The sequence below is a fragment of the Heloderma suspectum genome, chromosome 6 (genome assembly GCF_057233095.1).
Source record: "Heloderma suspectum isolate Gila_16-S chromosome 6, 16-S_ref, whole genome shotgun sequence".
NCBI lineage: Eukaryota > Metazoa > Chordata > Lepidosauria > Squamata > Helodermatidae > Heloderma > Heloderma suspectum.
Window position 1 is genome coordinate 9,251,855 of NC_139463.1, and position 14,158 is coordinate 9,266,012.

At 44.1% G+C, this 14,158-nt stretch overlaps 1 protein-coding gene across 1 annotated transcript in view; it reads left to right on the forward strand.

Moving 5' to 3' along the window:
* Nucleotides 1-375: 375 nt before the first annotated feature.
* GRIK4 (glutamate ionotropic receptor kainate type subunit 4) overlaps nucleotides 376-14,158 on the forward strand; it is a 445,828-nt gene continuing 432,045 nt past the window's right edge. The window contains exons 1-3 of the mRNA XM_084807214.1: nucleotides 376-490; nucleotides 1,997-2,166; nucleotides 3,374-3,530. The gene's annotated coding sequence lies outside the window, so the exon portion shown is untranslated. The remainder of the gene's footprint in view (nucleotides 491-1,996; nucleotides 2,167-3,373; nucleotides 3,531-14,158) is intronic.

Consider the following 14,158-nt stretch of genomic DNA (forward strand, 5'->3'; position numbering starts at 1 on the left):
TAATTCACGGCAGTAATAAATGTCTGAATTTAGAAGTGGAAAGGTTCCAAATTGCAAACATACCCACACACGCACCAATAATAATAACCCCGACCTGTTTTTTTTTTATTAAAAAGGATCTATTGTGTAATGTAAGAGCTTACTGCAAAGAACAAATCTGCTGGTAAATCCAAATGTGCCATAGGGTGTTGCCCACCACTGACATAGGCAGAGGTTTGGGAGTTTTCTTCTGTGATTATGTATGACAATCATGGCAACTGACATTTTGCAGTCTGTCTCTGGCCTACTGTATAATTTCCCATGACCCTGTTCTACTCCTCCCCTTACATCTGGGGGAGTGGCTGTAACGCATGGCAAAACATTCGGCTTGCATGCAGAATATTCTGGGTTTAATTCCCAGCATCTCCAGTTAAAAAAGGACAAGGTAGGAGGCAATGGGAAAGACCTGAGACCCTGGAGAACTGCTGCCAGTCAGAGTAGAAGATATTGGGTAAGATTAGGGATGGATGAAAGTCCCTTACCTGGTCCCACAGCTTGCTTCACGGTGGGGGGGAGGCGCTCCGTTCCTCCCCTGAAATTCTGGCTGGGGGGGAGGCGCCCCGTCCCTCCAGCCATGAATCCTGTTCTCCTGCCGGGTCGCAAATGGCGGCAGCCATAGCCGCTGCCGTTTGCGTCCCTGCAGTCAGCCATGATAGGCTACGTAAATGTTTACGTAGCCTCTCACGGCTGACTTTGGGGGAAAAAAAAAAGCGTGTACGCAAATGGCGGCGGCGCCCATGGGCGCCACCATTTGCATTCCTTATTTGGGCACGTGTAGTCTACGTAGACATTTACGTAGACTACAGCGAAAATAAGGGCAACGCAAATAGCGTAAATCTTTATGTAGCCTATCACGTTTGTTGTTGTTGTTGTTGTTTTACACTTGGAAATGGCGGCGGCAGCCAGTCAGAAGACCGGCCGCCGCTGAACCGCCGCCGGGAGCCGCCACCGCCAGGGACATTCGACCAAGGTAAGTCCCATCCTGGGGGGTGGTGGGGGGTGTGGCGGACCATTTCTCCACCAATTTCGGGGGGCCGAATGCATTGGCATTCGGCCTCTCGGAGATTCGTGGAGAAATTCTCCGACATCCCTAGGTAAGATAGATCAATGGCCTCTGACATAGTATAAGGTAGCTTTCTAGGTTCACTTGTGGTGTTCTCACTGAATGCCTTGACATTTTCAGCCCCTTTCCCAGGCTCAGTTCACTCTTACTCCATAGGAACCCAGTAGAAGGCAACCACTAGATCTGAAAATCTAGGTTGACACACCCCTCATAAGAACATAAGAAGCATTTTGCTGGATCAGACCGAGGATCCATCTAGTCCAGCATTCTGGTCATACAGTGGCCAACCAGCTGCCCATGGGAAGCCACAAGCAGGACATGAGTGCAACAGCACACTTCCACCCACATTCCCTGGGCAACAGTGCCTCTGCACACTTCCTCTGATACTGGAGGTAGCAGATAGCCATTAGGACTAGTAGCCATTGATAGCCTTCTCCTCTATGAATTTGCCCAATCCCCTTTTAAAGCCATCCAAGTTGGTGGCCATCACTACATCTTGTGGAAGTGATGGCTACAAGCGATGTGTGAAGAAGTCCTTCCTTTGATCTGCCCTGAATCCCCACCAATCAGCTTCATGGGATGACCCCATTGGATGCTAGTATTATGAGAGAGGGAGAAAAATGTCTCCCTCTCCACTATCTCCACATCATGCATAATTGTATATACTTCTTTCATGTCTCCCATATTCACCTTTCTTCTGAGCTAAACAGTCTCAGACGTTGTAAAGTTTCCTCATAGGGGAGTTGCTCCAGCCCTATGATAATTTTAGTTGCCTTTCTTTATGCACTTTTTCCAACTTGACCATGTCCTTTGTGGAGTCCCTGCTGCTTTTGACTAGGAAACTGGGGCTGTGGGGCTGTGTACAATCCTGATAATTTCCTGCTTCTCTGGTAGGTACAATGGGGAAATTGCTGTGGCAATGAGCTTTGTTGCACTGGAAGAGGAGGGGAGAAGGCAGCTGAACTGAGCCCAAAAAGAGCTCAAGGAAGGGACAGGAGGAGGCTGTGGCTGTGATGGGATGCTCACAGCAGCAGGAAGAGTAGTCAACCCCCAGAAGCTCCCAGGTGAGTGGAGGTGAAAGACACACAGGTAACACAGCCTGACAGTGTAGGGTCATGGCAAGAGCAGCAACCCCAAGCTGGTGGCCTCCAGATGTGTGGGAGTACAACTCCCATCATTCCTGACTAGCATGGGCTGAGGCCATGCTGGCTGCCCTTGATGGGAGTTGTAGTCCAACATATGTGGAAGGCACCTGGTTGAGAAGGCTAGGTTAGAATGTCAGACTGGAATCCCTCAGTGAGTCTACCTTCTCACCACCATTGTCATCAGCTGTTCTTGCTCCTCTTCCTCTTTCCCATCATTGCTCCCACTTGCTTGCTTGGCAGGCAGAGAGCCAGGGAGCAAGGAGGCCATGGCGTCTCCTGCTCCTCCTTCTCACCACCACCGTTGTCTGGGCCAGAGCAAGAGGCAGGGGAACATACAGGTTGCAATGGTGAAGAGGAGAGGAGGTTCAGGGGTGTGTGTCTTGTCAGTAGGCCCCTGCTGGGGGCGGGGGCCTTGGCAGGTGCCCAACTATGCCTAACCTTGACACCAGCCCTGCCCTCAAGATGCATTGGACTGTAGGATGAGAGTTGCAGTCCAGCACAACTGGTGGCAACCAGGTTGGGTTAGGCTGGCATAAAGGAATTGGAGGACTAGGGCTTATGTAGGCAAGAGTTCAGCTTCTAATATCTGTCTGTCTTTCACATCCTTTTGGGGGGGGGATGGAGAAACACGTGTTTTCTTAAGGCTAAGTTTTTGCAGCCAGGGACATTTGAGTGCCTTCCCCTCCTGAAAAGTTACATTTTGCAATTTGTCTCATTGGTGTTTGTTGTTGGCCTTGGGCAGCCTCCATTCTGCTGTCTCTGCCACTGTGGGTCTAACCTCTTGGGAATCGACCTTTTACAGTCAGCAAGCGGGATATATGTTGCTGCTCTCCATTCTTTCCCACCCGTCTTAAGATTTTGGCATTTTATCCTAGCAACGCTGTTGTCCAGTTCTGCTAATTGGATACCACCTGGTGTTAAACTGTTAATCAAACACAGGTTTCTGGCTTTGAAATCAATCTCTCTCTCTCTCTCTCTCTCTCTCTCTCTGTGTGTGTGTGTGTGTGTGTGTGTCTAACTTCTGCCACAACTCCAATTAAAAGATTCACCATCACAAATAATTCTTTCTTAAATGGAGCATCCTACCCATATTCTCCCTAATGTAGCTTCTAATTTTTTGTTGCAGGCCGCTATGAAGTTCATTATTCTACAAGCACAAGAGTGTGCTCATGAACCCTTAAAAACCCACATGTGGTCCTGCTTGTGCATAGCTATGTGCATCCTTCTTGGATTGTCTGACATGCCAACCAACATTTTATCACATCGCAAAGTTTTCAACTCTAGTAAGTGTGATCACTGTGTTAGTAGTAGCAGTGCTAAAAGTACTGGTCATTGTCCTGAAGGAATAAGTTCAAAGCAACATATACATTAAAAGGGGAAATAATATAAAATGCAGTTAATAGACCAAGGTTACAATTCTGTACATGCTTCCCTGAGAGCCTAAAACCCATCAAATACAAACCTCCCTTCTAGTAGTGAACTTGGTGCTCCCGCGCCAACAGAAATGGTGCCAAAATGGGGTCACAGTCTCGGGAATGAGAGGCATGCTCAGGAGAACCACAGGTTTGCAGAAGTCCAAAACTATTGGGGGGGGGGCATGCAAAGGGGGCATGAAGCACCATGAAGGAACATGGAAGTGTCCTAGACCAACCATGCTAGAAGCACCGAATGTTGCTCTCCAGGGCTTGTGGGTTACATCACGGACCACTCATCCATTTCTGCTGAAATCCAACATGCCAATTGGCTAAGCCAAGGAGGGACTTTCCTACACTTAGGGCACAATCCTATCCAGATAGGCGGCCGCCTCGGAACATGGAGGCAACCGCCTATCCAAAGCAGGGCAGGAGAAGCACGGAGGGGATTGTTCCCTCCGTGCTTCTCCCACCCTGCATTTTCGGCCAGACAGCCAATTGCAGCTGTCTAGCCACGGGAGGGCGGAGCAGGGGAGGAGGCTGCTGTACGACACATTGGATGTGTCATACGGGCATTTCCGCCCTCCCTGCCCAGAACGCCCCCAGACACGCCCCTTTTTGGCTGCTCCGCACTCCTCTTGCGAGCGTGAAGGATGGGGTTGTTTCATGCTGCCTTGGAGGCAGCGTGGAAGAGAGGGGAGGTTGGTTCTCCGGGAACCGACCTTGGAGCATGGGATCTGAGGTCGGTTCCCGGAAAACAGGATATCCTATGGCTGTCTAGCCGCTGTCTAGTGGCCATAGGATTGCTCCCTCCATGTGTTCCAGAGGATTTGCGAAATGCAAACAAAAAGCTGCTCTTAAATAAATCAAAATGCTCTTGTGATAAGAAAGGGAAAAATAATCTTTTTTGTAGCATGGAATTTTATTTTATTTTGAAAGAAGGTTAACAAAATAAAGGCAACAAAACGTACATAAGAATAAACTGAAATCACTAAAGAAACAAAGGAACTCACTAATTATAAATCTTAGTCTTTAACTGATACGCATATGGAACATCTACAATAAAACAGCTTAAGTACAAGCTCAATACCTAATGGAAAATAATAATACAAGTCATACAATATATAAAAGGACTGGGGGGAAGTGTATGTCATTTTCTGTGTATGCATTAATCAGAAAAAAATATAGGCAACTGTACTTGGTTGGAATTTTATCAAAAGTTTGAAATGCTTCAGCATATGGAATGGAAAACATGGTCCCATAATTTCATTCCTTGAGTTAGGATTCCCATAATTATGGTCCCATAATTTCATTCCTTGAGTTAGGATTCCTTGCCCTCTGCACTTGCTGGGTAAGTTTATACATACTCATAGTCTCCCCAGTAAGTTATCTATTTCACTTTTATCTCTGCAGCAGACTGGAGAAAAGAAGCACATGTACCCTTTGGGCCATAAATGGCATTTCTCTGGTTTGCCTCAGAATATGCTGCTTGCCTTCTTTCCCTTTTCCGCTCCCCCCGCCCCCTAGCTCTGCCAGAGATGCAAGTGAAATAATCTTTTTTCCCCATTCACCTTCTTTTGCCCAGAGAACATTTTGAGTGCAATCAAAACTGTGCATGCATCTGCCTCCTTGCACTCCACTGTAGAAAGCTCTTTGCACAAAGCGAGCCCCAATGTAAGAGGATTCCTTTTTTAATGAGAGAGAAAAGTTTTAAAAACGGCTTTGTGGTGATGTGCTGAGCCTAAGGAGATATACGCAGGAAAAGGGGGTTTGTTGAATTGTCACTTTCTGACCATAATGTTTACTGACTCCGCTAGACTCAGTGCCTAAAAATGTTACCCAGAAGCTTCTGTTTATGCATCTTGCTCCAATGGATAATGATTGTGCGAAACCATTACAAGGACCTTCCAGGAGAGGAAGATGATGAGCCAGGCAAAGTCGATAAAAGGTGCTCCAAGCCACTGTGGCCACCGTGTTGGGTCAAGGAGCAACCACAAGCTGTTCATCGGCTCATTTGGGGGAGCATGATCCAATCCAGAACAGGGAATACAGCAACTTCCCAGACCTGGGAACCAGTGCCGCTGTCTTGTCAGAGTTAGGAACTGTTTTTTAGTGCTCTTAGTACTTTAGAGCTTTTCTCCATGAGGCATTTCTTGTGCACTCACCATTCCTTACTCAGGGTTGTTTATGGGTCATGACCCTCCAGTTTTGCTTCTGTTTTTTAACAGGATTTTCATGGGGGGATTTAGAGCAGGGAAAATTGAGTATTTGTGGAAGCAAAAGAAAATGTACTTTCCTACTTGCGTAATTGCGTTATTCTGCTATAGCACACCATCACCTAGAGGTTATGTAATAGAAAAGCAGGAAAGGAAAACCTCATGTAGAGTTTGGATCTCAATTCTGTGATGAAACCAAAAGTAGATACAGTGAAGCAACAGTCTCATGTAGGAAATCTCCTATTCTGCTGCTGGTTTTAATTTGGTTTTACATGCTAGAATGGTTTGATTCTTTGCTGCTGGTTTAAAAATATAGTCAGTCAATCAACCAATTCAGCTTCAGTTTACTGGCCCTCATCTAGCCCATTGCCAAGTCCAGATGGGTTCAGCACTACCACTTCTTCACATAATGCTTAACAGTTTTATGGAGTTCACTGCCACGGGATGTGTCAATGTCCACCAGCTTGGAGGGTTGTGATGTTCCTGACTCTGAGCTATTCTCCCTCCCATCTCCACACTCTTGAAACTGAAAAATAACCCCAGGTCATCTGTCTCAGCTTTGGCCAGTTGCCCTCACTGAATCCCAGAGCTTCAGCCCTTTCACCTTGTCTCAAGGAGACACCCACTAGGTTAACTGGTTTCCTTCAACTGATACAGAAGCAGTAACAGGAAAATAGATTTTTCTAATCTGGTAGCATTAACAAATCAAGCTGACAAATAGAATTATGTAAACAATAAAACAATTTCATTATTTACAAGGAAGTTATAAAGGTTATTATTTAATCAATGTATATGTATTCTGAACCTGCCTGCCTAACTCTTCTAAACCCATCACCCAAACCAATCTTACTAGATGTACATTAACTAAACCCTCTCTGACTGTTCAACTGTCAAGTCTCTCTTTTTAAACCCCTTAGAATTCCAGTCACTCACAAGCCCATCCCACTGTCAGGGATGAGTCTAAGTGCCTTGAGATGTATGACAGCTCTGATTCTGAATCTGAGTTGGAGCAGCAGCTAGATCAGAGGCCAGGGAAGGGACCTCGCTAGAGTGCCTAGATGCTGGAAGAGAGTCCTTCCTCCACCCCGTGAGAATGCAAGTTTCCAAGGAGGAGGAGGAAGAGGGGCATGACTTGACAGATGCAAGGGCAAGATGTAAAGCAGGATACATTAGGGGCAGGGCTCAGATGCTCTGCCCAGATAGCAACTCTTGGAAGCCAACATAGGAGAGAGCCACCCCAAGGGAGGGACTTCACTGTGAAGCTAGCTTGGCCAGGAGGTTCATACCCCAAACTGCTGGCAACTTTCCCTCCCTCTGGTTCATCTCCTCTGCTTAGATTAGAGCCTGGGGGGAAGCCTGAGAGTTTTCCTTGAATCTGCATTTGTAGAGAAACTAGGCTCTAGCAAAATAAAGTCATATTAGCCTGAAGCTTTGTCTATTGTGGTGTTGATTGTGAAGGAAACGGACAATCCATTTGTGACACCCACCTTTCCCTCATGATGCACCAACATTCCATCAACTCTAACTTACCTGGATAACATTCTGCAACTCAAATGCCAAAATTTATATTTCCATGCATATATTACAAGGGCATTAAAATGAGGAGCGGGCTCCAGTTGGCTGCTGTGGGGAGCAGAATGCCAGACTAGATGAGCCTTCATTCTGATCTTCTTATGTTTCTGTGTGCCACATGTTATCTCACCTGCATTGTGAGTGGGGGCCCATTTCCCCACCCTCACCCATATGAAAGAGATTTGGGGACAGTGATTGGTGAACTGGCCTATAGGTTTTGATCATGCAAGAGCTGCTTTGTATTGTGCAAGGCCCGGGGATGTAGCTGATAAATGCTTTGTAGATGAAATCCATTGGGGTTAGATGTCAACACTCCTGGGGTTTTGATTCTAGGGGTTTTGACGATCCGCTTGGTAGTAAGTGGACCATCCCATGGTGAGCTATGGCATAAGATCAAAGAGGCTGTTTTCTGTGTCTTCTTTAATTCTAGTGATTTTTTCATGTAATATATATATATATATATATATATATATATATCTCCACCTTCAGATGTTTTCAGGCAGGAACTGAATGTGTCATCCTGTCCCCTTTCTGATTGCCTACCACGCTTCTGCGTAGGCTTGGGAGGTTAGAATGGTGACCTTGCTTCTCCCTCCATAGGTGGTTACCTTGAAGTGGTTGAGCTGCAAGGCATCATTTTTTATTTTTTTTTTAATACAGGATATTTAAAGGTCTTATTAAAATGACAGCAGAACCCTTGTTGTACTGGGGAAAGTGTGCGTTTGGCCAGAACGAGGGGGAATTGTAAATGGATGGGCAGTGGAAGACAGGATTAAGGTCCTAATAGAGGGGAGGATGTATGTGTGGGAGAGGGAAGTTTTTCTTAATAGAATCAGAGATGGGACTTATCCATTGTACAGCCATCATCCTGGCAATTATCATTACCAGCATATTTATAGCAGTTAAATATTCAAAGTGGTGTTGCGTTTTTATAGCTCTCTAAATAAGAGGAGCATTTAGCAAGCAGAACCCACGGCCTCCTGATCTATAGCAGCTCACTGCCCTTCACACTTAAGAGAAGAGGCCTCCTTTGGTGTTCTGTCACTCCCCCCCATCCTGACAGTCCTTGCCCCTCCCAGCCTTCTCCTTAGCACCTCTTGAGACATCCTATGTTTGAGGCATATGCCTAAGGACAAATGGGGATGTTGGTGATGAACTTGGGGTGAGTGACAGCTGTGTTCTAGGGTGCTTAGGAGTAAAAGTGAGGGCGAGCTGAGATGTTAATGTCTCAGTGGGTAGAGCACATACTTTGCATACAAAAAGCCCCAGGTTCCATCATGGGCATCTCCAGGCAGGACAGGAAAAACTCTTGCCTGAAACCCTGAAGAGATGCTGCCAGTCAGGGTCAACAATACTGGGCTAGATGGTCCAAAGTTCTAAGGCAGCTTCCCATGTTCCTATGCATTCCATGATTGGAACTCCCAACGTAATTTTCTTCAAAAAGCAGCTCCGTGTGTGTGTGTGTGTGTGTGTGTGTGTGTGTGTGCGCGCACGCGCGCGCCTGCATAGTGCGGTTGGATCGGGGCCACAGCTTGGTGGAGCTGTGTCTAACCCAAGGGTGGGCAACTTGCGGCCCTCCAGACGTTTTGACCTACAACTCCTATCACCCTAGCCAGCATAGTCAAAAGTGAAGGCTGATAAGAGTTGTAGGCCAAAACATCTGGAGGGCCGCAAGTTGCCTACCCTGGTCTAACACTTTCACTCCTGCACCATGGTCCCAATCCAAATCAACAACCCCCCCCCCCCACACACACACACCCATCCCTGACCTGCTATTAGTCACAAAGGGAAACCTCATGGGCACATACATTGTCAACCATTAGACCTTTTGGAAGGAGGATTTAGACTGGAGAATCAGCATGGGAGCAAAGAGGTATGCCTTGACTTCCCCCATGACCCCCATCTAAATTGGACCCTCCACAGAGCAGCTGCTGAATAAGATATCTGAGGGCTCCTGTCAAGTTTCATCTTTAAATAATTTTTCATTTGGAAGAGTTCATTAGGGTAAAGTGTGGTAGGGAACCTCTTTAACCTCAAGGACTGGATGCAAATTCAGAGAAGCTGCTTTCTACAGGGTTGCTGCTTTCTACAGGTGGGTGGGGCCGAAGCCAAAGGGACCAGAGGCAAAAGGGGAAGGGCTAAAAATTCAAAAGGAACCGGCATATTGTAGCTTAACACTCTTACAGCCAGGAACTCAGCCTTAGCAGAGGCATTTCAACCTTCTAGATTTGTGTAATGCACTGTACTTGGGGCTGCCTGTATATTTAGTTTGGAAACTTCAACTGGTACAAAATAAGGCAGCCAGGTTGGTCTCTGGGACATCCCACGGAGACCATATTACACCAGTTTTAAAATCTTTACACTGGCTGCCAATTTGTTTCCGAGCAAAATATAAAGTGCTGGTTCTTACCTTTAAGGCCTTACATGGTCTAGGTCCAAGGGACCTTAGGGAGCGCCTTCTCCCCTATGTCCCAGTCCGCCACCTAAGGTCCTCGGAGGGCTCTCTGCTGTGGCTGCCTAATGCCAGACTGGCAGCCAAACACAAGAGGACCTTCTCCTTTGCCGTCCCTCAGCTCTGGAATGACCTGCCGGTTGAAATGTGCCTGCTGACATCCTTGAAGGTTTTTAAGTGGACATTAAGGACTCTGTTATTCGGGAAGGCCTTCCCTTTTTAGAACTCTCGTTCCTTTTGCTGATTCTTTTTTTAAAGCTGTTTTTAAGCTGTGTTGTTTTTAAGCTGTGCTGTTTTATTGTTGGATTTTTGTTTTTTAATTTTTTAAATTGTTTTTAGTTCAAAGTTATTTTTAGTTATATGTTTGTATATACTGTCTGTCTGCTTTTATATAAATGGCTTTTAAACTTTGTATATTGTATTTTAATGTTTTAATTTTTGTAAACTGCCCAGAGAGCTTCAGCTAAGGGGCAGTTTAGAAATTAAATAAATAAATAAATCCTTTTAGAATGGGAGGAAAACTGCACAGAAGCCAGGAAACCGCCAAATAATTTTCAAAGATATTCTTGGTGGAAAGGAACCCCAGAAGAATTTACAAAACAAAGCATTAAGTTTTTGAAAATATTTGTCAGGTATAAGTATTGGGATCCCACATAGAACATAAATAATTCGAGGTATGGTATTTATCTTAAGTGTATTAACCTTACCCCATAAACTCAACTTTAAAGATGCCCACTGATCTATATCAAAATATCATCAATAAGCTTATTTAAATTTAAACTAATCATTTGAGATATATCTCTAGGAATAATAATTCCCAAGTAAGTAATAGACTCTGGGCACCATTGAAATTGCCAATTGGAGAATACACTAGAGTATATCCTATCTCCAATCAGCATTATTTCCAACTTTGACCAATTAATTGGATAGCCAGACAATTTACCAAAAGTATTAATCAATTTCATCAAAGCTGGAACCAATGACTGGAGTTTCAAGATAAACAACATGAGATCATCAACACAAAGGCTAATTTTAAATCCTAAACCAAAATGGACAAATCCATGAATACTACCACTTTGTCTGATAGCACATACCAGGGATTCCAGACATAAGTTGAATATCAATAGGAAAAGTGGACAACCTCTTCTGGTGCCCCACCCAAGTAAAAAAAAAAAAAAAGCGGCCGAAAATAAACCTTTATTTATTACTCCCACTCTTGGAGCTGAGTATAAGATTTTAACCCTTTCCAAAAATTCTGTAGGGAAACCAAAATTAGTCAGTGTGGTAAAAATAAATTTCCAATAAATTTTGTCAGAGGTCTTTTCTGCATCCAAGGAAATCATGGTCTCCTGGTCAGTTCTTTCAGAGTTTAAAGCAACTAGATCAACAACTAATCTAAGATGATCACCCCCCTGTCTGTTTTTAATAAATCCCACCTGGTCTGATCTAACCAATGCAGCCATGACTTGTTTCAATTTATCAGCCAAGATTGCTGTTAATATTTTGATACCTACGTTAATTAATGATATAGGTCGATAGTTAGCATAATAAGTATGATCCTTGCCAGGCTTAGGAATCATGGTAATATAAGCATCATTTAATGATGGATAAAGGGAGCCCGCCTCAAAAATATGGTTATAGAGGCGATACAACTTTGGGGCTAAAAAACTGGAAAATGTTTTATACCACTCAATTGGGAATCCATCCAGAATGGGTGATTTCCCAGTGTTCATTTTCATTATTGTATTCATAATGTCCTCTAAACGCAGAGGAGCTAAAAGGAGCTGTTGTGAAGAATCTAAACATTGGAAGATGCAACTTCCAATTAACGAAGGCGGGGGGGGGGTTGGTTTTCTGGCTGAACATCAGGAAAAACTTCCAGGCTGTTAGAGCAATAGGACAATGGAACCAATGACCTAGGGAGGTGGTGGGCTCTCCCACACTGGAGGCATTCAAGATGAGGCTGGACAGCCACCTATCAGGGATGCTCTGACTTGGATTCCTACATTGAGCAGGGGGTTGGACTCGATGGTGTTATAGGCCCCTTCCAACCCTACTATTCTATGATTCATTGGGCTTATTTGCTGACATGTACCAAATTTTGGTCTCTTCCACTGAGATTTGATTTTCCACCTTGGTCAGTGTTGGAATCTTCTTATCTGGAGCCTGTCTTTAAATGGATGGCATTAGCGTCTTGGTACATTAAGGCAGACAGAGCTCCTCCCACAATTATGGCAGTCAGATGTGTGGCATATAATGTCATGCCAATTACACTTTGATCCATTTCCCCATGCCAAATTGACTTTATGGGGAAATCGAGATTTAAGGATTGGAAAGAAAATGTTTTTATGGTGGACCTGGACAGATAAAAGGATCTTTACCCTGGATCACTTAGTGGGTGCTGCTGATGAGTTTTTGCTATTTAAAAACTTCGTGGCATAAATTTGGTTTGCCTTCTACAGCTGAATGGCAGTATTTGCAATTGAAACATTTGTTAGTATCTAGATTTGGTCCTGCTGCTTTTACTGCTTTGGAGTTTCCTTCTTTACCAGAAATACTGATTGAAGCTGACCAGATATATTGACCTACAATTCATGTTTATAAATACTTATTATCATTGAACAAATATGATACATGTGGTTTACAGCAGGAATGGAATAGGGAATTGGAATGTCCTATTTTGTTTAATCAATGGACCACTGTTTTGGCATCTGTATTGGATATCTCTATGGATCTTTGGTTACATCTTATTCAGCAAAAACTTTTGCTTTGGGTCTATCTCTTTAATAAAGGCTTGTCAAATCACTTTGGCCAGTTGTTGGAGGTGAAATGCAGTCAATGCTTCTCTTATTCATATGTTTTGGAAATGCCCAATAGTTGCCTCCTTTGGGGAGGAAGTTATTATAAGGATAAATTTTGTATTGGAAAGCTCTTTTATATTTACTGATGTAAATGTTCTCTTAAATTACTTATCTCTTTTTGGGAATGTGACACATAGTCAGCGTAAATGGCTCTTTCACACCCTTGTAGTTGCTAAAAGACTGATATTACAATACTGGAAAGATAAAAGCTCACCGCCTATAATGTAATGAGGACTTAACAATGCTAGCAACATTTGAAAGAGTGGTATATAGGCATAATTTGTAAATGGACTTATATTTGGATATCTGATCTGCTTTTACTGAAGTTTATGTGTAACCTATTTGTTTTCTTTTCTTCTTCTTCTTAGAATATTGTAATATTTGAAATGGAGGATCTTAGAATATGTTATATTTTTAATATCTTTGGGGTTTTTTAAAAATGTTTGTTTGTTTGTTTGTTTTGTTTAAAATTCTCAATAAAAATGATTTTTTTAAAAAAGGAAATCATTGGTGGTTAGGGGGAAAGGGGTGGGACCATGTGGGGAATGCTGGAGGACAAGATTGGTACCCCAGACTTGAGGTTCCCACCCCTAGGGTAGAGGGATGACTTAGAGTAGAGGTGGCAAAGAAGAGAGAAATATGGACATCAGGAGACTTCACATTAGCTGTAAGTGCAGAAGTTACCATTATTGAATATTAAGGTGACAGAGGGATTAGTGTTTTAAAAGAGAACATCTGATACTTCTTCAGTCTTTTAATAATTACTGACAAGTTCTTCTACAACAATGGTCACTGCCTCTTCCTTGAATCTACAGCCGAGTTCCTAGGCTACCTGAACCAATCCCTTGCAGAGTAGGAGGTGCACACTGAAGAATGTGAAGTGTGGATGCTGAAAATGTTTGTATGGTACAGGTACGCTCTCCAGAAAGTTGGGATTGGCTGCAGCTCCTACAAGAGAGCCCATTTGCTTGCAAACTCAGTTTTGTTGCTATGCAGTGGCTTAGTGGTTAAGACGCTGAACTGCAGACCAGAAGGTCAGCAGGACAGCAATTCAAGACCCGAGTGCTGCGTGATGGAGTGAGCTCCCGTCTTCAGTCCCAGCTCCTGCCAACCTAGCAGTTCGAAAGCAAGAAATTGCAAGTAGATAAATAGGTACCGCTTCAGCGGGAAAGATAACAGCGTTCTGTGCACCTCGGTGTTCAGTCATGCCAGCCACATGACCATGGAAGCGTCTTCGGACAGCGCTGGCTCTTCGGCTTAGAAATGGAGATGAGCACCATACCCTAGAGTCGGACACAACTGGTTGGGGACATCTTTACCTTTTTTAATGTGTGTGAAGTGGACTGATGGAGCCATGTTGCCACACTTCAAAACCTAGTCTCTGGTCTATGCATTTTC